This window comes from Tenrec ecaudatus, chromosome 8 (assembly GCF_050624435.1).
Source record: "Tenrec ecaudatus isolate mTenEca1 chromosome 8, mTenEca1.hap1, whole genome shotgun sequence".
Lineage (NCBI taxonomy): Eukaryota > Metazoa > Chordata > Mammalia > Afrosoricida > Tenrecidae > Tenrec > Tenrec ecaudatus.
The window spans coordinates 30,769,137-30,790,585 of NC_134537.1; the positions used below are offsets into that span (position 1 = coordinate 30,769,137).

Here is a 21,449-nt window from a genome sequence, read left to right on the forward strand (position 1 = left end):
CTGAATTGGGATTTCCATGGTTTCAACTCTAACATCTCTAGAGGAATGCATATTATTGCATCTTTAGGATCTTAAAGATTGTTCCAATTCCCCCATCCTTGAGATCTTTTTTCCCCTTTTCGATAGCTATAGATCTGGTTTTTGGTCACACTATTCTAGGACTTTAAAATATTTTACTACTCATGTTCCTTATCCTTTCACTGTTTTCACTTAAAATATTTTAATCATACCACCACATGCCAGGGGCCTCGTTCAGGTTCTTCCCTTTCCCTCTAATAATGTACTGAGATCACAGTCTCGGCACTTGGCTCGTGACGGGAAAGTTTGTGGTGGTAGCTCATTGGGGGGGTCTTGGAAGAAAGACGTGATGGTCTCCTTTGGGAAACTCAGCCACTCGATGCCCGGTGGTTCTACTTGGATATGCACGGCGTCAACGTGAGTTGCAGTGGATTCAAGGACCAGTTGTTTCTGTGTCTTAGGAGCAGGTGCATTTTCAGATCGTAAAAGCTGGGCATGTGTTCCCGCAGCTTGACTTAACTAGATGTGTGAACTTGATCATGCTACTTAGTCTTTCCCAGCTCAGTCTAGATGCAAAATGGAACTACTAATGACTTCTAAGAGAATTTTGAAGTTTAAAGTATATGAAATACCTAGTTCTGTTCCTGAAGCACGATATTTCAAAATATCAAGCATGATATTTTAATATCGATATGAAAATATTGACCTTTTCAGTATTGCCATCAGCTTATTTAATGCGTTCTTGTCTCTTTTTCAACCTTTGTCTCTGATAGTTCATTTTTTGGGAAAACATGTGTACTTGCATCTTATTGTCCATTATTTTAATGATTTTGCCTCTGCCCCATTCTTTCTCTATCTCTCCAGAATTTTATTGATATTTGTAGTACTTAAAACACATATATCTGATATATTTTTCCCTTTTATGTTGTATGAGAACAGGACATGAATTTCTCGACAAACATGTTTTTCCTTTACATAGCTTTCCAGCTCTTTCCTACATTTCCCCCTCTGTTCACCCTTTATGATTCTTCCTGTGAAAAACAATACCTCATCCCTCTCATGAGGTAACTCCCCACCAACCCCTTCACATTGTCACGTGGTAGCCTTTCATATCACTCAGTTGGGTAATTCATTTTTGTAAAGTACATATTCATTGAAGTTCAGTGGACCGGGCATTCACCGTGCGCTTCTGATATGGTGCGCGTTGCGCTGGGCGCTGCAGGAGCGACTACGTATGCCACTTTGTTCCTTCATTCATACAGTGAACTTGAGTGTGCGCTGGAATGAGTTAGGCTTCAAGAAACATGCACAGGGGTCTCTTTCCAAGGGAGAGTGTCACCTGAAAGCTAGAAAGTGGCGTGATAACGATAGCAAACGAGATGTGAAGGCAGGTTCCAGGATGGCCCCGAGACAGGGCACTATTCGCAGGCCCTTACAGAGTAGGGAAGCCTTCACAGCGGAGGGACACGTACAGGTGCTGGAGGGACTCAGAGGTCAGAAGAAAGATGAGCTCCACACGGTGGCTTGCATGTACTTGGTTGTAAAGCCAGTCTTGTGAAACGGAGCCTGTAGGTCTCCTGTGGCCCCCTGCCGACTCCCACCCCGATCGCAGGGACGCCACGTCCTCCATTCGTCTGTTCCATGTGGATGCTCCCAACCAGCAGAACAATGGAGCGGCCGGCGTGGTAATATGATAGGCTCGCTTTTAAAGGAATTAATTATTGCATCTTATGTGCTGCTAGCATATTCTCAAGCCAGAATTGCAACATTAAGTACCTTTTCTTTAAATGTCACACTAGGAGGACCGATCATTCAGGATCTTTGGATCCGCCGCTCCTTGTCAAACTGTTGGCTGAGTGTCTTAAGCACTGTGACTGTTCGGCATCAGCACAAACATTAACGCTGGATAATTGTACATGGGGCGTTTGCAAAGAGATTTTCTCCATGCCACTTTGTCTGATTTTATTTATAGATCGCACAATCAGGCCTGCCCATCTTTCGGTGTCTGGGACTCCGTTAGCCCTCTGGGCCTTGACTCCGTCTCGCCACTGACACTGACAGTTGTTCCTCAGTGGGCAGTGGAGGAGAGAAAACTCTCTCCTGTGTGTGAAAGCCCAGTGCACACACAGCTGTTCCAGGATACCCACCTTGTGAGTGACCAGCTTGTGAGTTCAATTTAATTCATTTTCATCCGTGTCCTCCAAATTTTCAAGATAACTTCATACCTTACTCTCTTGTGTTTATCTTGAAGAATCTACTGGCTGGCAAGTGCACATACTTCCTTATTTCCTTTTTAAAGTATTGCTTTTTCTCGTTTCAATCCTGGGGAAGGGAATTTATTATCTGGGAGTTAAATGAGAGGCTTTGGGGATCCTAAAGCCGAAGTTCCATTGATAGAACACATAAAGCATCACATTACGAAGTTGAGTATCACCTGTAGGCCAAAGCAATTTGCTTTTTAAAAATCTGATTAATTTCAACACAATCAGCCAGCGTGTCAGAAGATCTCAGTGCCTCTGATAGATGCTGACAGGTGAGGAAATTAAAATCAGGGAGGGAAGCAATTAAATGCTGGCAAACATTACTCTAATGAGACCACCAAATCATTCATAAGCTATGGAATATGTGTGTTCTTGATAAATATCTCAGGGTGGCAGGTGAGAGAATGCATTTAAAAATCCTCTTGAGAAGGAACTCGGGGCCAAGTGTGGAGAATATTCCATGTTTGGCACCTGATGCCCTTTGACCCAACCTAACACGTCAATTGTTTCTGGGAGCTGAGTTCCTAATAGTCATGTTCTGAATGACTGCATTCTGCAATTTAAACGAATCTTACTAGAAGTCCTTCTCTTACCATTACCAGAGGAAACATCTCAAAGTACACAAAATTCAGGCAAAATAAATCTTGACCTTTTCTCAGGGGTGTAGGGATAAGCAAGGCGAAGAGCCGTGAAAAGAGAAAAAGGCAATGTTGCATTTTCAACAACATGGATTGCAGTGATTTGGGAATCACACGAGGACGTTCAGAACATGTGTCCTCATTGCCTGTGTTGTTCTGAAGATGGTACTCTAGATTCACAACGTCTGGGCCATAGGGCTACAGAGTTACCGATACACCAGTGTTTATAAGACTCTGCCATATTGCTTATTTGTTCTACAGAAAAACTCAAGTTATAATTCTTGTTCATAATGTTCATTCGGTGCCTTGTGCTGTGGAAACGTTGGCCTCCTGGGTATGCTGGCAGATTTAAAGAATACCAATCCTCTTGAAATAAGCCCTTTTCTCCATTTCCCACACTTCCCTATTACTTTCCTCCCTCCGCTCCCCCGCCCCCACTCCTTCTTCATTGTGCCTCCTCCTTTCTTCATTGCGACCTCTAGTTCTAGCCAAAGTTTAGTAAAAAAGGATCAGTAATCCTGGAGCATCCCCAACTAGGTCTGAGGAGTCTCACTTTGACACAGATCTTAATGGATAGTCTGAAGTCTTGCAAGTTGGTTATACAGACTTGTTTGTTAAATTACTTCCAGGGATGAGAATCTTTGGGAATGGATGGATAGTTTGATAAAAGTGCTCGACAAAAGTGATAAAATACCAGAAGTTAGCCAAGGATAATTGGCACCATTGCCAAGAGACTAGATTGGGATTTCTCAGTTGTGTTTTGGTTCTAGGGAAGAATCTGGCTGTTTTATGAATATCAGGCGTTACATGAGAGCTGAACCACGTGAGGAGAGCCTGGTGAACTACAAAGCTACAAGCCCCAACTTACTGCTGGGTAATACGAGTCTTGGTGGTGCAGGGCCCTGCACCAAAGCGCAGTGGTTCCGAGCCTTGCTCTTTCTGTGACTGGTTGTATCTCTAAAACTTTGCCAAGGAGAGATGAGAAAGTGTTCATGGTAATTCTGCAGCAAACCTCCCTGCTGTCTCAGGAAGGTGTTACCTTCTGGTTAAACCACAGATATGAAGTCTCTCTCTCTCTCTTTCTCTTTTCATTTGCCAGTGAAGCAGAACGCAGAATTCTAAATACAACTTTGGTACTTTGGCTGTTAATTTTCATGTTAGTCCATGCGCATTTTCTCTTTCTTTAACTTTTTGATTTACACCTTTATGATGTTATAGATTGTTATTATATACCATCAAGTGGCTTCCAAGTTACAGAATGAAACCCTGCTGGGCCGTGTGCTATCCTCACGGTTCTCGCTACATTTGCGGTCATGGTGGTAGTGGCTACTTTGTCGGTTTATCTCGTTGATGGTTTTGTTTTTTTTCCCTAACTCTCCACCGAGCATCATATCCCCCTCTAGCATCTCACTCGTTCACATTTACCAAGCATGTGAGATGGAGTCTGGCTTTCTAAGGAACATTCGGGCTGTACTTCTCCCAAGGCAGGCTTGTTCATTCTCCTAGAAGTTGATGGTACAATTTCAATATTCTTTGCCAACACCAAAATTCTTAAGGCTTCAAAATAGCTTGCTCATAAATTAGAGAGCTTCCCTGTATTATCAGACGGGTGTGTGCTGACTTTGGTGCCGATACTTTTAATCTCCTTCATGTTACATATATGGTCTTTGAAGTGTGGTTTCCTTATTGGTAAAACGGGGGCAGCAAGATTTCACTTGAGATGGTTTTTATTAGGGGTGCATTTCAGTGGCAGAGGGCAAGCATTTCTTGGAGTGCCCTATCAACCCTGGTCTTTTAAAACCTGATTTGAATTCACTATGGAAAATGCATATTTTAAATGTTACTTTACAATGTTCCTGTAGTCTGTCTGAGAGTTTCATCTCTCTGAATCTAAGACCTGATCAAGCACACAGTTTACAGTGGCCCCCATTCTATCAAAGACGGTGCCTTCTTTTTTTCTTGGGTGAGAGAGTTTGAGAGTATGTTTTTCTTTAAAATTTTTGAGGTCGTGTCCTCCAGAACAAAAGTTCTTTGTGCTGTTCTGTAACTCCACATGGAAGTAGTACACCAACTCGTGTGATCTAAAGATTGTACATAGTAAAATCCAAGATCAGAGGAGGGAATTGTGTCAGAACTTAAATTCTGAGCACTTTGTTTGCAGAAAGCTAGGGGTGCTGGTGAAAGCCAAAAATCCATTTGCAGAATCTCCACAGGGATTAAGCCTACCTTGAATTCCATAGGACAGTTGACCATAGATCTGAATAACATTGCCCTCAGATGGAGTGTGCTGGAGAGGGAATTCATCCGGATATAGTTAGGTTAAGATCTTAGCATTGGTTTTCCATTTTGACCCATTTTTAATTTTTCTAGGTTATGTTGCCTTCTTTGGGATCAACGTTTTACTGTGTTTTATTCTGTTTGTGTTGGGAGGTGGGTTAGTGTGATTTTCTTTATATGAAATCCAGGATAGGTAAATCCTTAGAGATAATAACCAGATAAATAAGCCCTTATGGTTATGGGAGGGGAGTTGGGGGCGGGGGAATGGAGAGCTAATAATAATACAATAATGAAAAGAAGTTTGAAAATCGATTGTGGTGAGGATTGCACAGCTCTTTTTATTATGGCCAAACCATTGAACTGTATGGTACGTGGATGACATGTCAATGACCTGTTAAAATAATTTTAAAAAATCTTTTTTGTGCTTTTTTTTTTTTTTTAATGGGAGTCCAGGTGGGGTTGACACAGATAACTGTGTGGTGTTTTGAAACTGCGACATGAATCAAATACCCAATCCAGAGGCATGCTTTAGCTTTGTGTCCTTATCATCATCCTTTGCACAGTTAACAGAAAAATGTTATAATTTCGTATACTATTGACTCCATGTGTATAAAGATGGAATAATGGAGGAAAATCTTATAAAAATTGTAAGTTAGAAAATTTTTGACTATGAAGTAGCTATTATAATCCTCATGCACACATGGGAAAATTTACAGTTAGTGAGATTAAGTAATTTGCCTAGGGCCACTTGGTCAGAGGTAGCTAGCACTAAATCCCCATGCCTTTTCTATTTCCCCATGCTAATCAAATAGCTGGTTTTATCCTCGGGCTTGCTGGATTGAACCAACAATTGTTAAGCCTCACATTTTCTCAGCCAAGCAAGTAATGGATTCAGGCCAGTGGTGTCATGGGTAAAATGTAGGCCTGCTAACAGCAGTGTTGGTGACTTTAGCCTGTGCGGTAGATCACCTCTATCCTGTCGAGTCCACTCTGAGTCAGGCGGACTCAACAGCAGCAGTTTTGGTTTGGTTTGAACAAATGACGGAAAACTGGAGTATCAAGGAAACCTCTAGATCAGGAGGTAGACTCAGGCCCTACACACACACACATGCACACACACACACACACACCATACTACCTGCATTGAATTGGCCAAGTTACTTGTGTTTCTCAAACATCAGTTTTCATGTCTGTAAAATGAGGACAATGATGCACATGTGTTTGTGAAGTTGACTGTAGAGAGCATCGGGGAACGAGTCAGCACATTAGCATCGCCATATGGGCTAGTTCCCTTCTTTGTGCTGTCCCTCCTGAGTTTCTGTCTCCTCCCCTGTGGAATGAGTGGAAGAATCCCTATCCTACTGTATCACAGGCCTACTTGTAGTTGCAATCAGATGAATGAATGAATGTGCAATGCTTAAAAACAAAACAAAACAAAAAATGCTGTCTAAGTAGGAGTTATGATTCATAATGAATAAATGCAGGTTGAATTTCCCTCAAATAACTTACACCTATTTCATTAACAGATTTCACCATTGCAGTCGGCTGAACCCTGACCTGTCTTTGTTGAAGATCCTAGGAGCTAGCTACCTGAAGTAAGAGCGAATCGACCTCTTTATGTTTCTGAAATGCTAATACATGTCTTACCCAACATTGAAATATAAAGGTAGTTCACACACAACAAAATCTGAAAAATTTCCTGTACATTGTTCTACATACTTGTATGTCTTCTGGATCAAAATTACCCTTTCAACTTAAGATTTGCTGTCTTAAAAAATTTTTATTAAGTTTTTAAAAAAGACACATTAAATCTGAGAAATACAGGAGTTTGCTAAGTGTCCATAAAGTACTGTGTCCTAGAATGTCCTATTGGTTGTCTTATTGGATCCTCAGCTACTTCATGGCAAGAGGGAAGAACTCCTTCGTAGTCCTTGTCCCAGGAAATGTCTTACCACACTGTAGTGCCTGGTGCTAAAGAGTCCTCACTTCACTAGTCTAGTCACTTACTATGATTCTCAGATGTTCAACAGCACACAATCTAAGACTATAGCAACAACAACAAAAATCCTAACAACAAAGAACATGAGCTAGAGCCTTTTGCAACCATGGACCCACAGCATCTGTCTGTGCACTATTCTGGGGGGGGGGGGTGGCGGGGGGAAGGGAAGGTGGTGAGAAGTTAATGAACTTTGGGGAAGAAGAATTTCTTGTCTTAAAATTGCTAAGAAAAGAGAGGCCAGTCACTCTCTTTTTGTTTGGTTTTTCTTTTTCTAAGAAGCACGTTACTTTAAAAAAATTACCATCAATTTTTCATTTCTCACCATTCAAAATCTAAGTTTCAATCAGATTCTTGAACTAGAGCCATCAGCTCATTCCACTTTGATACCTGCCTCAACTCCGGGAGCTTTTCCCGAACTACCACCTTCACCATGAAGCTCCACGCGTTTTCCCAATTCAAGCTCGGGCTTCTTTGGCATTTCCGCATTGCTGATGAGCTCATCATGGAGAAGATGAGTTGATTGGCAAGCCTTTTCTAGGTCTTTCCCAAGGCTGCCTGAAATCACGCGATGGGCCACTTCTCTCAAGTCAGATGTCTTCATCTTTTGGGTCATAATTTCTATCATTTTCTTTCGAATTTGGTGCACCTGCTGGTGTGAGCATAAGAGGTCTTCCAAATCTGGCTGTTGCATTTTCTCGGTCAAAGTAACGCAGGACGGACAATGTGGATAGCCATCAGCAGTCTTGACACCCACACGCGCGTCCATCCTGGGCTGCCAGTTTCTGACGCCGGAGCAGGTTTTGCGCCGTGGACGATCATGCCACGGGAGCTGGTCAGGCAGTTTTGGTCCTGAATGTCCTCAGTCACTCGCTTCAATTTTCCAAATGTAGTTTCATCATTATCCAGATCCTCAAGCCGCACTTCAGAAGCATGACTCTTGAGGCCGTCATGCCACTTTGGTCCCTTGAGGCCTGGTGACTAGTGTCCCCAATATTGGTTATCTTACACACAGCTGGTGGTTTCACATCATACCAGTGTTTCTTAGAAATGGAATCAGCCACTTTCTTCTTGGCTCCTTTTGGGCCACGTGTCGTAAGGTGCTTGTTCTTGCCGACCGCCGGGTGTTGCTTAGAGGACCAAGAGAGGTTGCTTCTCTCATAAGTGACATGGTGAGTTTTACTTTGCAGAGAAACAAGTGACAGCTTCACCCCCTAGTGTAATTCTGCTGTGTTCCATGTAATCTAAGACACCTCTCCCCGCAAAAAAGGATGATGTCATAAGGTGTTTCCAACTACAGGCCTTATGAAAGAATGGCAGAGATGATTTCAGCATTTTATATTAATGTAAACATTTTATGTCCCCAATTTTTTTTCATCCCTTTGATGTGTTGTTTTCATCATCTTGAACCACGAACAACATCAGCTACATAGAGCCTTCAACGAATAGAAGTCCGCCGGTACTTCCCTATGTTTGCGGACATTCCTGAGTTAAAGTTGAGCAGAAGTCGGGGTGTTAGGTTAGTATGCTTCTCGCAGGGAAGCCCCACGTACAGGAAGTAAAAGCCCATTGTCTGAAACTGTTGTGGGTGACGTGTAAGGACTGGGAGGCTCCTCTATGATTATATCCGGCAGAGCAACCACTTGAGTTGTTTAGATGTTATCCTCCTGTCAGTGAAAGAGAGGGTTCTATAAAGAGGCAATTCCAAAAAATGTACCAGGGGTTCCTGTGTCTCTCTTGGCTCCTCTCCAGGATACAGCTCCCGGTGCAAACTTGTTTCTAACGTCTTGTGTAACGGAAAAAGATATCCGAAAAGAATATGCCATGAACACGCACTCGGTATTATTCATATTTATTTTTGATAACTCTGTGAGGCAGAGAGCTATCTTGTTTATTTTAAAAAGTGGGGTTATCGTCCCAACCCTACACAAAGTGCCAATTGTGAAATATTAATAGAATTCGCTTGAAAAAGTGGGTCACCGTGTCCCCTCACACCGAGATTCATCTCCAAATGGTGATAAAGTTAATTCTGACTCCAGCAGCTCGGTGGGTATCAGGGTGCTTGACAGGGCTTTCAAGGGCTGATATTGGGGAAGTAGATCACCTCTGTTGGAATTCGAACCGCTAATTTTTCAGTTCCCAGTGAACAGCTGAGTGACCCCACCATTTTTACTGCCCAGGGGCTGTAAAGGGAAGTTTAAGCAAACCCTGGAAGCTTACATAACATTACTCTTTGAAAGAATAATTTTGTCCACCCATGTATCTGTTGACACTCATCCCTCTCCTCTGCCTTGTTGTCTGTATCTCCGTGCTGCTCTGTGTAAGTGGGGCTGCCGGGAAGGGAACGCTGAACAACAGCAATGACCTTGTGGAGGGTGGAGATGGAAATACTCTGGGGCTCGCTGTAGACGTTTAAAAGAATATTTTGGTCATAATTGGTTACCGTGGCAGTAATGAAGAAAGAATAGCAGTTTAAATAAATAATTAGACTTGACAGTCGATGTGTCAACAGGTACCCAATTAATGAGTGTAATCACTGTTTTTCTCTGCTTTCAGTGTTGCTCCCTTGACTGTGGTGTACTCCCTGTCCCCCTTCCAAACCCAATCTATTTAAAGCTGCACTTCATGGAATCTGCAACGGTATACCCTGTGGACTATTTAGAGCTGATGTCTAATGTTCTTTAATAGGCAAACGCTGTACTGGAGCAAGAACAGGCGTCTGGCCTCCCGAAGGTGGTCGACTGCCTCTGTTCTCCACAGGGTGATACATTAGCAATGATCAATAATGTCCGCTTAATTTCCACTGGCCTAGCTGTACTGTCAGGTGAATGGTTTACTATAATTTGGTGGACATAGCCTTTGTTGGCATTAAGGGAAACGGTTGTTTTCTTTTGAGATGGAGGTATAGGCAACTAATGATTAGTTCTGATGGGCAGAATCCCATAGTTTGGAGGAGTGAAGCAATGTCTTGGGGAGGAAGAATTGCGATCAACAAACCAAGCAAGTATCACCCCCTTCCCAGCTCTGTTCTTAAGCTGCTGTGTCCCCCGTCGAGAACGCACTTTCTCTTTGTGGGCTGCCTTTCAGCATCTAAATCCAGACAGCGTTGCACCTGCTGGGGATGGTGCTTCTGCTTATTCTGTTACCTAGAATGTTCTGTCTTAGCCTGCTGGCCCTTCTCCTTCCTGCTGCCACTTTTCCCGTGTCACAGGGAACCCTCTGACTTCACCACAGAGTCCTCTGACTGATGAAGGTTGTTACGGTTCCACTGAGTTTGGGCATTTCTCCCATGGAAGAGCAAGCTGTCTTTGCATTTAAGTTGTATGTAAACTTGGGGTGGGAGAAAATGGTTGTCCCCTACCTGAAATTTCTGGTTAGAAAGGGGTTTAAAACAAACTAAAAACCCAATTTCCCGTGTCCCTTGAGTCTATGGCCTTGTTACATTACCTGGGTCTCATTTTGGAGAATTTGGGGAACTCATCCACAGTTAGCATTGACCTCTCTTGGGGGAGTCTTTGGCCCTTAAGGAGAATGGTAAAGCCAGAGGGTCTTCAAGAATCAATCTTCCTAAGTTCTCTCATTTCATACCTGGAGTTCACGGGGTCAAGGAGGGAATCTCACTTATTAAAAGGGAGAGGGGCAGATCCTGGACTAGAAGCCTTACTTCTGCCTCCCCACAGTGACATCTTGTTTGGGCACAGACTTTTCTTTCTAGAAGCTTCCTTTTTCCTTCCCATTGCTTGAAAGAGAATTGTCTATTTGGAGAAACGAATCTCATTGTCAGCGAAGGGAGGTCATGAATAGGCTCTAGGCTCCTTCGCTTCGTGTGGCGGGGGTCTCAAGCTCCTCAGGCGGAATCTAGCTGTATTTCTGGGGAGCCTGCAGATCAGATCCCCATGCTGTCCATCCTGTAGGGGCTTATTTGGCTTTGGCATCCTCACTGTCTCTTCCACCCACCTCTTGCCCTTTTCTGGTCCAGTAAATTATAAGCAGCTGAGCCACAGCTCCAAACGGGCTGTTTACTGCAGATAGTTGGGAACATTAATAGAGTCGACGACGAGGGAGGCAATATAGTGATGCCTAGTTCAACGCCCACAGCTCCCCCCATTGCAAGGCTACACAAGATTAATTGCAGTCTCTCCTTTCTGCCTTGTTGCTGTGGGACTGGGCTGGACCTGAGGAAGCAGCAGCTGAACTACTCTTTGCCAAAACCAAGCTCATTTTCATGGGACTTTCAGATCCGGAAAGAAAAGTTGTAATGATCAAACCCGTTAAAAGAGTTCTCAGATGATCTTAACTCTTATCTTGACTCTCACAATACTGCGACTTCAAAACACCCAAATCCATAGCCATCGAGTTGATGCCAACTCACGGCAGCCTCTGTAGGTTCTCCAAGACTGTACATTTTCATGGGAGTAGACAGCTTCATTGTTCTCCCGGGAAGCAACCTGTGAGTTTGAACCACCAAACTTTGGGTTTGGCAGGTCCGTGTCTTACGGCACTGCCTGGGCTCCTTGATCCGCCATTCACCCCTTGAGTGGAAATTATTTTTGTGTCTGAGTTTGAAACCCTGACTCATTAGTTTGCTATGGCTTCAGGGAGTGCCTATCTATCTCTGGACCCCACTCTCCACAAGGGACATGGGATGAGTGAGGTGTCAGAATGGGACCAAGGGTGCCGTCTTAGCTCAGATTCTCCATTATCCATCCAGCAAGTTTGCAGGTGAGCAAGGTTCTGAAGTTTGTTGAGTTTCAGATGTTCATCATTCTAGTTTCAGTACCCATAGTTTGTGAAGGACAAGCTTAACACCTCTCAGGCTTGTTGTGTTAATAAACTTCTTCTGTGTAGGCTGACAGGTCCCTTTTGGTTAAGGGATTTGGTTAAGGCAATTGGGCTTAAATTGTGTGTGTGAGGCGGTACCCCCCCCCCCAAAAAAAAAAACAAAACACCCTGCAGTCCCACCTCCTCCAAGCTATGTATATAAAAATTTTAACAAAGCAACCTTATCACATTCAAAGAACTTTCCATTACATGTAATACATTTGTCAAATCTGCGATTCCATTCTTGGAAACCTTTTTCAAACTCATCTGTTTGGATGACTGACAGCACCTCCCTCGTTTTCTTCTTCACCTCTTCTATGTTGTCAAATCGCTGTCCTTTCATGTCTCTCTTCATTCACAGCAACAAGTTTGAGGTCAGGTGAGTCAGGTGTGAGGTCAGGTGAGTCAGGTGTGAGGTCAGGTGAGTCAGGTGTGTGTGATAAGAGAGGCATGGTGGGTTTTGCCCACAACTGGCACACTGAGATGGCTGTGTGAGCAGGTGCATTCTTGTGGTGGCAAAAGCAGTCCTCTGCCACAAATCATGCCTTTTTTTGGTCACACGTTGTTATGCAATCTTTTCAGAACCTCGGAATGGGGAGAGTGATTAACAGTCTGACCTGGTGGAATGAACTATCCCCCTCACATCAACAAAGCAAAGGAGCATAGTCTTGATCTTTGATTTCACCCGACAAGCTCTTTTTGATGAGGTGACCCTTATTGCCTTCCACTGGATTGATTGACGTTTGGTTTTTGATGTTTGATTGATGTTTTGTCTGGGTCGCTTTGGAGCTGCTCTTTCAAAGCATGGCCTGTTTCCCCACGACACTCCTTTTCTTGGTCGCTCGGAATCCGAGGCACAAAAATCTTCCGTTAAATTTGGCTAAACCAAGCTCTAAGATAGTCCAGATCACTTCCCCATCTCTTCAATGGTCTGTTGTCGGTCTTTAAGCACAAGTGCACACATTGTGTTGACATTTTCATCTGTTCAGGAAGCAGATGGACGTCCATCATTAGGTCCATCATCAATCGACATTTCACTTTTCATGAAATGAGAAAGCCACTCGTACACTTGAGTTTTTTCCATAGTGCTGTCCTTGTAAGCTGTATTCAACATCATAAGTTTTGCCTCCTTTTTCCCAAGCAGAAAACAAAATTTCAACAGCCACATACTGTTCTCCTAAACTTAAACTGGCCATCACAAAAAAATCAAGGTTTGAGTGAAACTGCTTTTACAAAAAAATCACTGTGACCAGAGAGAACCTTCCCTGGAGATGCCACTGGGTACACTAACTCGGAGTGAGTTGCTTGATGCTTGCCTAGCAGGAAAAATGCATACTACAAAAACTCCACCCAGTGGAGCTTTTTTCCATTTTTGTGTATTTGTTGAGGAAGGGGCCGTAATTAGAGCACTTGTGGAAATGCTGTTGAAAGTGATGGAATCTCTACCTGGGGGAATGGAATGTATTTCTTAATAGCTTGTGCTCTACACTTTCAGAGGTCTGCAGGCCCTCCACTAGGCCTGGGATGGCTTCCAGGTTGAAGCAAAGATGGTTTATTTGTTTTGTTTTCATATATGAGAAGACTAAGATGACATTGGAATGATATGCATTTCCTCTTTTTGGATTTTGTCCGTGGCTCACCCATTCTACTCCTAATGTCGGCTGACCTCATTTCTGAGCAGGATTCTGAACACTTACCTGTCTCAACTGCTGAGTGGTTGTTGAATATCGAACTTCTCTTTCTGCTCTCTTCAGTCTGTTGCTCACGCATTCTTTGGACCACACTATTTGCTCCCCTAAAACCCGTGAGATATTAGGCACATGAGGGTCTGATTTATTTAATACTGTAACATGGAACGGGATTTCCCCCTTTTCCTCATAGGAGGAAACTGGGCTGAGAGCGGTTGGCTCATTTACCTGCACCCCACATAGCTACTAAATAACCAAGCCTGGATTCAAATCCAGATCTGCTCTGAAACCTAGGAGGATCTTCAGCAATGTCATCGACATCAGTCATGGGAATACCTGATAGAAAATGATAAATGGGCCCCAGGGGAGTACAGAGAACATATGCTATCGAAGTCTAGAGACAGACAATATCATACATTTCTGATTCACTTGTAATTCATTAATTAGATGCTTATTAAGCACATGAGAAAGCAGCCCTAGTGGTGTAGTGATGACTTGTGGGGCTGCTAACTGCAAGGCTAGCCATCGACGCCACCAGCTGCTCCTTGGGAGGAACACTGGCCTTCTAGCCCATACGAGGGGCAGTCTCAGAAACTCACAGGGCTGCTCGACCTGGTCTTAGATAGTTGCTGTGAATCAGCATTGACTCCCTAGCAGTGAGTTTGGTTTGGTTCATAAAAGGCAGCATACAATATGTTGGGCTGTTCTGTACGACTCATTATCAACAACAGCTCACAAGTTTCCCCTTTCTTCAGTTTTCTGTCAGCTTAGTGGCTTCTAGAATCTTCAGTTTCCAAGTGAGGAAGAGGGCAGAGAGTGAGTAGGGTCATCCTTCCCTGGTCATACAGTGAGATATGGACAGAATTGGAATTTCACTGCTTTGGAGAATCTGTTTGTTGTTGTTTTCCCGTTTTCCCTCGGTTACATGGAGAGCGTGGGACTCTTCTCAGAATTAGGCGTTTGCCCATGTGCAGATCAGCACAGATGCAGATGTGAGCAGCCAGAATGAGCATCCTGCCAAGTTGTAATGACTGCCACATGTGGGAGTTGAGCTTTAGTGCTTGGTGACCCACTGTGAGTATACAGGGGAACCGTGAGAGTGAACACAGTGTCAGAGATGGAAGACGGTGTTGAGGAAACAGACCCGGAGAAGGGACATAACGACAATAGAAGCACAAGTTATAGCAAACTTCTTAGCAACTGCTAGCCGCCCAGCGATAAACATTTGTCAGTGGGTGCCTTTGGATAAGTCACTTATTCCTTTGGATCTCAGTTTTCTTATCTGTAATCTGGAAATGATAGCCTACCAACAGACCTATTGTGCATGGAGAGGAAAGACCATTGCCCTGGTAGTATTAGTACCAATACATGGGAGTATTATTGCCTGTGATATGCATAATCTTCATCCTAGCCCCATGAAGCGGGCACAGTTGTCCTGTTTTAACAAAGACCATTTGCTAAAGGTCCACTTTCTGAGGGCCGCACTTCTCAAAGGTGCAGTCCATAGGCAGCATCAGCATCCACTGGCATCTTGTTAGAAGACACCATCTCAGGCCACACTCCAGGTCACCTCTATCAGAATCTGCATTTTAACAAGATCCCCAGGCAATTCAGATGCTCCCAGGTGGACTTTGAGAACACTGCTTTTGGCTGGAGACCAACTTCAAGGCTGTTGTGACCCTGACCTGCTGACAAAGATTGGCTTGCTGCCAGCGTGGTCCCAGTGCACGGTACCAGTGGCTTCAGACAGCTGGAAGGGGCCCTGTGACGTTTCTCTGTGGGAGTACTGGAAGACTGGGCTGAAGGGATCCAGCAGGCTTTGTTTTTCAACCCCCTTCATTTCCTCTGAAGTGCTAGTCACCAGGGGTCTTCCTGGGATTGGATCCCAAGTCTTTCTGATTCCAGAGTCCATGTTCTTTTCATTAAGCCGCTACGTGTCAGCCAGGAAGAATGCTGGGCTGTGTGCAGGACAGCCCTTCATTCCCCATAGTGTGCATATTTCCACACTGGCTGGTTTATGCTATTACTCAATTCCTAGAGGGGGAGAATTAAAAAAAAAAGAAGCTTGAGTTGAAAGCCAGGATCCTGCAGCTTAATCAGTTACAGTATTTTCCTTTTTTAATGAGGGTGACTATTGTGAAATAAATAATTATTAATTACTCCAAACTAATGAAATATTTTCGTTTCCTTGTTCAAAAGCATATGGAAGCTAAAAGAAAGCATATGGGTGTTTTTCAGGAAGCATATTGGTGAATGGACGGATTACAGTGGTGCCAATATGCCTTTGCTGTCTGGCTGGGGCCATCCCTACGTGTACTGGCATCTGAGTCCTTGTGCGTGTAAAGGGATTTTCCAAAGATTCCTATCTGCTCTGTGCCTTGGGCTGCCTCTGGAATTACACAGCTCGGGCTCCTAAATCTTTCTGCCAGGCTTCTATCCAGGCATTACTGGTTGAGTGTCTACTGAGTTGAAAACCTTTGCTCTCAACCTTGGTCCTTCTTTTCCATGTGTTCCCATCCTCCAACGTAGACCGAACGGGCCTGCTCACAGGACGACGTCGCAGGCTGAAGCAACAGCACTGCAATGGGGACCGGGCACTTGTGTTTGCGGCCCCGCTCTGTGGCCACTCATGGAGATTCAATCTGATAGTTCCCTACAGTGGCAAAAACAGTGTCTCTCCCAGGCCAACCTCTTCCTTCCCCCTCCATCAGAGCCTCCCAGTGAAACCTGGGCTAACCATAGGACCCCCACATAGTTCTAAGTGGGATGCAGAGTCAACTGTTGAAGCTTCATGTGGCAAATTCCCTACTTGCAAAATTGGAATGATAACACTGGTTTTCCTTAACTCACTGGCAAGTGTGAAGTTCATGACCTTTGCTCCTGCCTCGTTTTCTTTGTCTCCTCAGCTACATGTTCAGTTGGCCTGGTAAAAAGCCTGCTGCATTTGCAGGTGGTCTCCTCTGGTGTTTGCACATATTTAGACATTTACTTGTTGTTGTTGTTGTTTTAATGATCAGAGGAAACATGATATGTTTGAGAAGCTACTTGGCCGAGTATCAGCAAACAAAGGTTCCAGGCCAACCTGATTGGATAAGCATTTACTTAGCAACTACAGCTGCAAGGTAGCTTGCCTAAGAAACAAAAGAGAGCTGGCCAGGTACGTGGAGATGAACTCGATTCAGGGCCGTCCAAGACCCATGCGATGTGCTAGCTCAATAATTGTGCTTTGGGGGTGGGAGAATCCTGGGGACTCTTTGTACTGGGAGGTTTCATGTAGGATTAGGGGTTGGGGCTTACTTTGAAGGATAATTAAATAGACTTTGATGGGATCTTACAGGGAGTCAAAGAGCCAGTCTGTGGAAGGCAAGAATCAACTTGAGATCCTGGGTGAAACGTGAAAACATTAATGTTGAGTGAAATAAGCCAGTTACCAGCGAACCAGTATTGTTTGATCCCATGTACCTGAAACTTCTAGAACAGACAAACAAATGCATACAAAGTGTATCATTAGTAGTTGCCAGGGCAGATGAGGAGGAGCAGGAGAGAGGACTCATGCCATTATAATTATGGGCATACATGTGAAAAAATGTAGAATGTCAATTGTTTTTGATGTTTCTCTCTCCGTGTATGAACTTCAAAAAAATTGGAAAATGGGATGAAATTTTCCCATGAAATTGCTGATGCCTCTCCCCCTATATTATCACAATGAAATGAGTGATAATAATGATACAAAGAATCCGCTTGAGCAGGGCCCAGAAGCAGCTAGACACCAGACATATCTAGGGACCTGGGGCTAGATGACAGAAATGCGTAGTTGAGAGAGAATTGGTTTTTTTTCCTGATGGGCCCCAAGTCTCTCTCCCCCCTCCCCATTCATGAAATGGGAACTTTGGGCCAGTTGGTTTTCCCGAAGCTTTCCTCATCTGAATCCCAGTTGGAATCCGACAAGATTGCTTACCCCACAGCCAGCAAAGTCACTTTGTGAGCCCCCTGAGAGTTGAGTCATGGCCACAGGGCAGGGTCCAGAACCCACATGCCTCATTTCAGTGCTGAGAGTTGAGTCGTGGTCACAGGGCAGGGTCCAGAGCGCACGTGCCTCATTTCAGTGCTGCTGTCCTGCTGTGCACTTCACTGCGGTAGTGGGGGAGGGTGGTGGCCACTGTGGTTCTGATCTTTTATATATAAAAACAGACTGTACAAAACCAACCAAACAAAAAAAACCCTGAGATATACAACGAACAGGAGACTCGCCCTTCCTGTAGACCAGTGGTTTTCAACCTGTGGGTCAAGACCCCTTTGGGGGTATCAAACAACCCTTTCACAGGAGTCACCAAATTCATCACAGTAGCAAAATTACAGTTAGGAAGTAGCAACAAAAATAATTTTATGTTTGAGGGGGCGGTCACCATAACACGAGCAACTGTATTAAAAGGTCCTGGCATTAGGAAGGTTGAGAATAGTGGTTCTTCCTTCTGCAGAAAAACAAACAAACAAATAAACAAACAAACAAAACCAAACTCATTGCTACGGCTTCTGACTCATAGCAACCTTACAGCCCTGGGAGAACTGCCTGTGTGGGTGTCAGAGACACTAACTCTTTCCAAGACCAGGTAGCCTCATCTGTCCCGCGCTCAGTAGCAGCCCAGCACGCAGTTCTCCACGCCATTGGGGCTCTGTGCAGGAAGCAACCCTTCTCCATGGTTAGCCCCCTGCACCTCCCTCTGCGGGTCTGGTTCTCCTTCCTCCAGGTGTAGCACATACCTGCCCTCATGAGGACATTTTGCCCTTCTACCCATGGGCTCTGAGCCAGAGTCTGCACAGTACCCTGCAGGGGAACATTACATTTGCTTCGATATTGCTATCATTGCGGGTTTCCTCTCCCCACACTTGCCTTCCGACATCATACAAGAGTCCTGACAAGGAAGACTGCCGTGGTTTCTCTGATTTCTCTGTAGCTCCTGATGCAGCATCAGAGACCAAACCAAAGATCCAAACTCCTTGCCATCACGTCGATTCCAACTCTTAGTGACCCTGTAGGACATGGCAGAACGGCCTTTCTGCATTTCTGAGTCTAAATCTTTACCGGCGTGAAAGCCTCATCTTTCTCTCCCGCACAGTACCACGGACAGGTAGTGCTCAATCAAGATGTCAGCTCCTGTGTGTCTCTAGCAGCTTTCCTTCTACGCATTGCTTATTTTCACAGTATCTATGATATTTTATGCAAGGAAAAAACAAACAAAACCCCCCACTGCTATATAATCGCTTCTGAATCATAGTGATCTATGTAGGGTTTCTGAGGCTTACTAAGCCTGTGAGGGAGCAGGTTAGCAGCTAGCAGTTGTACTCAGCAGCAGCACCGTGACCACGACTGAGATGCACATAGAATTTCCCGAACTGGAAAGGTGCTTAAGAAACTGCAGGTCTAGATCAGTCCTCGCCCCCCAGGGAAGAATCACTCAGTCAAGACTGGCCCAGTTAGTGGAAGCTCTAACAATGGCGGCCACATCTCACCCTGCAGCAGAGAGTTGGTTGGGCCTCCATGTATGAAGACCCTTAGGAGAATGGCAGGGCACGTGGTACTGCTGCTACTTCAAACAGATGGCACGAAGCAGACCTTTCCTGGACGTCCACTCAGTGACACTATTGGCTGGGAGCCAACTCGGTGGCACTGACCATGACAACTCTCTGACAGGCCCTGTGAAGGCCACAATTTCACTTGGTTAGTGATCAGAAGCCTAGAATTCTCCCTCCTTCTTGAGAGAGTAGGGGCCCTCTAGATGGGTACAAGCCATTGAGCCTTGAATACATTGAGCCTTGACCCACGAGTGGCTTGGAAGAAGGGTTGGCAGTCCACTGCCCACAAAACCACCACTCCAGACTTTGTGGAGCACAGTTCCCCCCAAACACATAGGGCAAGGAGGCTCCCGGAGTGAGAATCCGCTCCATGGGAACAAAATGCCCCCTGCCCAAGGAGAGAGAAATGTTTGTCAACAGAACATCTAGCAGAGGGGGCTCCTTATAGGCATACTGGGTGGCTCCCTTGCTGGCAGAAGCGAAACCAGAGGTGCCATCCACCCTGGGTGTGAGACCCTCCAAGAGCGGAGCGGAGCACTCGGCTGGCTGCCACACAAGCCTCGGCATCTTTCGAGATCGGGGACACCCGAGTGTTAGCCCTCTTGGCGCTGATGTGCTCTTAGCACATCTCCTTCTGGCCTCTGGCCACCCCCACCCCCTTCCCCTCCACTGGCTCCCTGCTCCCTGGCTGCAGCTCCCAGTTCTCCTGACAGGGGCTCTGACAGAGCCCTCAGGGCTGGTCTGCGGACATGCCTGCGGGGAAGTGGAGACGCAAATCTGCTTGCTTCACAATAAAAATAGCCTCTGATCTCGGGGCCTGGGCATGAAGTGAAATGATATTAACGAGGTTTGAGGGCCCTGGCAGCCGCACCCCCATGGTGGCTGCTTCGCCTGCTCCCTCGGGCAGCTGCGAGGAGGGTTGCCATGGTGCGCTTGGCACTCTGTTTAGATCAGCTATTTTCTGAAGGAGCCCCTGACCTTCCCCACAATAGAAACCAATGGTTGATGTGGTCATGTCAGTGCCACTTCAGGAACGACGGGACGGGCCAGCCTCCAGTTGTCACTTGGGAACTGTAGGTCACAGCACAGACCTTGAATTTGGGGATGTCAAGCAGGCTTTAAAATGCCCTCTACTCTGATTGGATAGTGACGAGACCAAGGCTGGAGAGAGGGGAAGTGACTTGTGAGAGGCCCCCGAGAGAAGTAAGGGTACGGCTGGGGCTGGAACGTGGTTCTGCTGGTCCCCAACCCTGTGATGTGCCCGCGGTGCCTCACTAATTGTACCTCAGTCCCCTCCTCAGCCCTGTAGGCTGTGGATGGGGAGGAGCTAGGTTTGGGGATACCACTGCCCATAGGGATGGGCGGAGAATAAGATTGGCGGGGTGGTTCAGAGAAGAGAAAGGGGTGAGAAAATTGGGGTGGTGGTGGCTATACCCCGCAAGGACTATCTACCTAGAGTTTAATCCAAGGAGCCACTCAGCAGGGCCCATTCCCAGAGACTCTGGGCAGAGTCGGCCCATCACGTCCTATCATTCATTGGCTCCTTGAGAAGTGGATGATTAAAGGGCAAGCTAATACCATGAGCTCTGTTCGGAACCCTTTCCTGAAAGAACTTACAGCAGCTATTGTCGATACCATTCTTTTTGTGTTTTATAAAATCAAGTGTCTTCGTGTAAAGAGGCCCCCATTGTGCAGCGGTGAAAGAACTTGGTAGCCACCCCAAAAGAATGGACTGTTCGAACCCACCGGTCGCTCTGCTGTAGAAAGATGGGCCAGCCTGCTTCCATAGAGATTGCAGACCAGTAGAGCCGAAGGGGCCACTCTACACTGCTTTCTAGTGTCATTATTCAGTGGGATTGACATGACAGCCATTGTTTTTTACAACACCATTCCAATGCAAAACGCCTTCTCCGCAAGATCACAGGATCTTGTTATGTTGTTAGTTGCTATCTAGTCTATTCTGACTCGTAGTGATCCTATGTATAAACAGATCAAGCACTGCCTGGTCATGGTCCCGGCCATCGGAATTGCTGTTACACTCGAGCGTCTTGTTGCAGCCACGCTGTCATAGTGTTTAGGGTCTTCCTCCTGTTTTTGGCTGGCTTTCTCTTTTACACAGCATGATGTGCTCTTCCAGGGACTGGTCTCTCCAGGTAACGTGTCCAAAGTACTGGAG

At 45.3% G+C, this 21,449-nt stretch overlaps 1 protein-coding gene across 14 annotated transcripts in view; it reads left to right on the forward strand.

Moving 5' to 3' along the window:
- LPP (LIM domain containing preferred translocation partner in lipoma) overlaps positions 1-21,449 on the forward strand; it is a 792,938-nt gene that overhangs the window by 190,492 nt on the left and 580,997 nt on the right. For 13 of the 14 annotated variants that reach the window (XM_075556195.1, XM_075556197.1, XM_075556200.1 and 10 more), the window contains one exon: positions 6,721-6,789. The exons of the other annotated variant lie outside the window; for it this stretch is intronic. The gene's annotated coding sequence lies outside the window, so the exon portion shown is untranslated. The remainder of the gene's footprint in view (positions 1-6,720; positions 6,790-21,449) is intronic. 14 annotated transcript variants of the gene reach the window in all.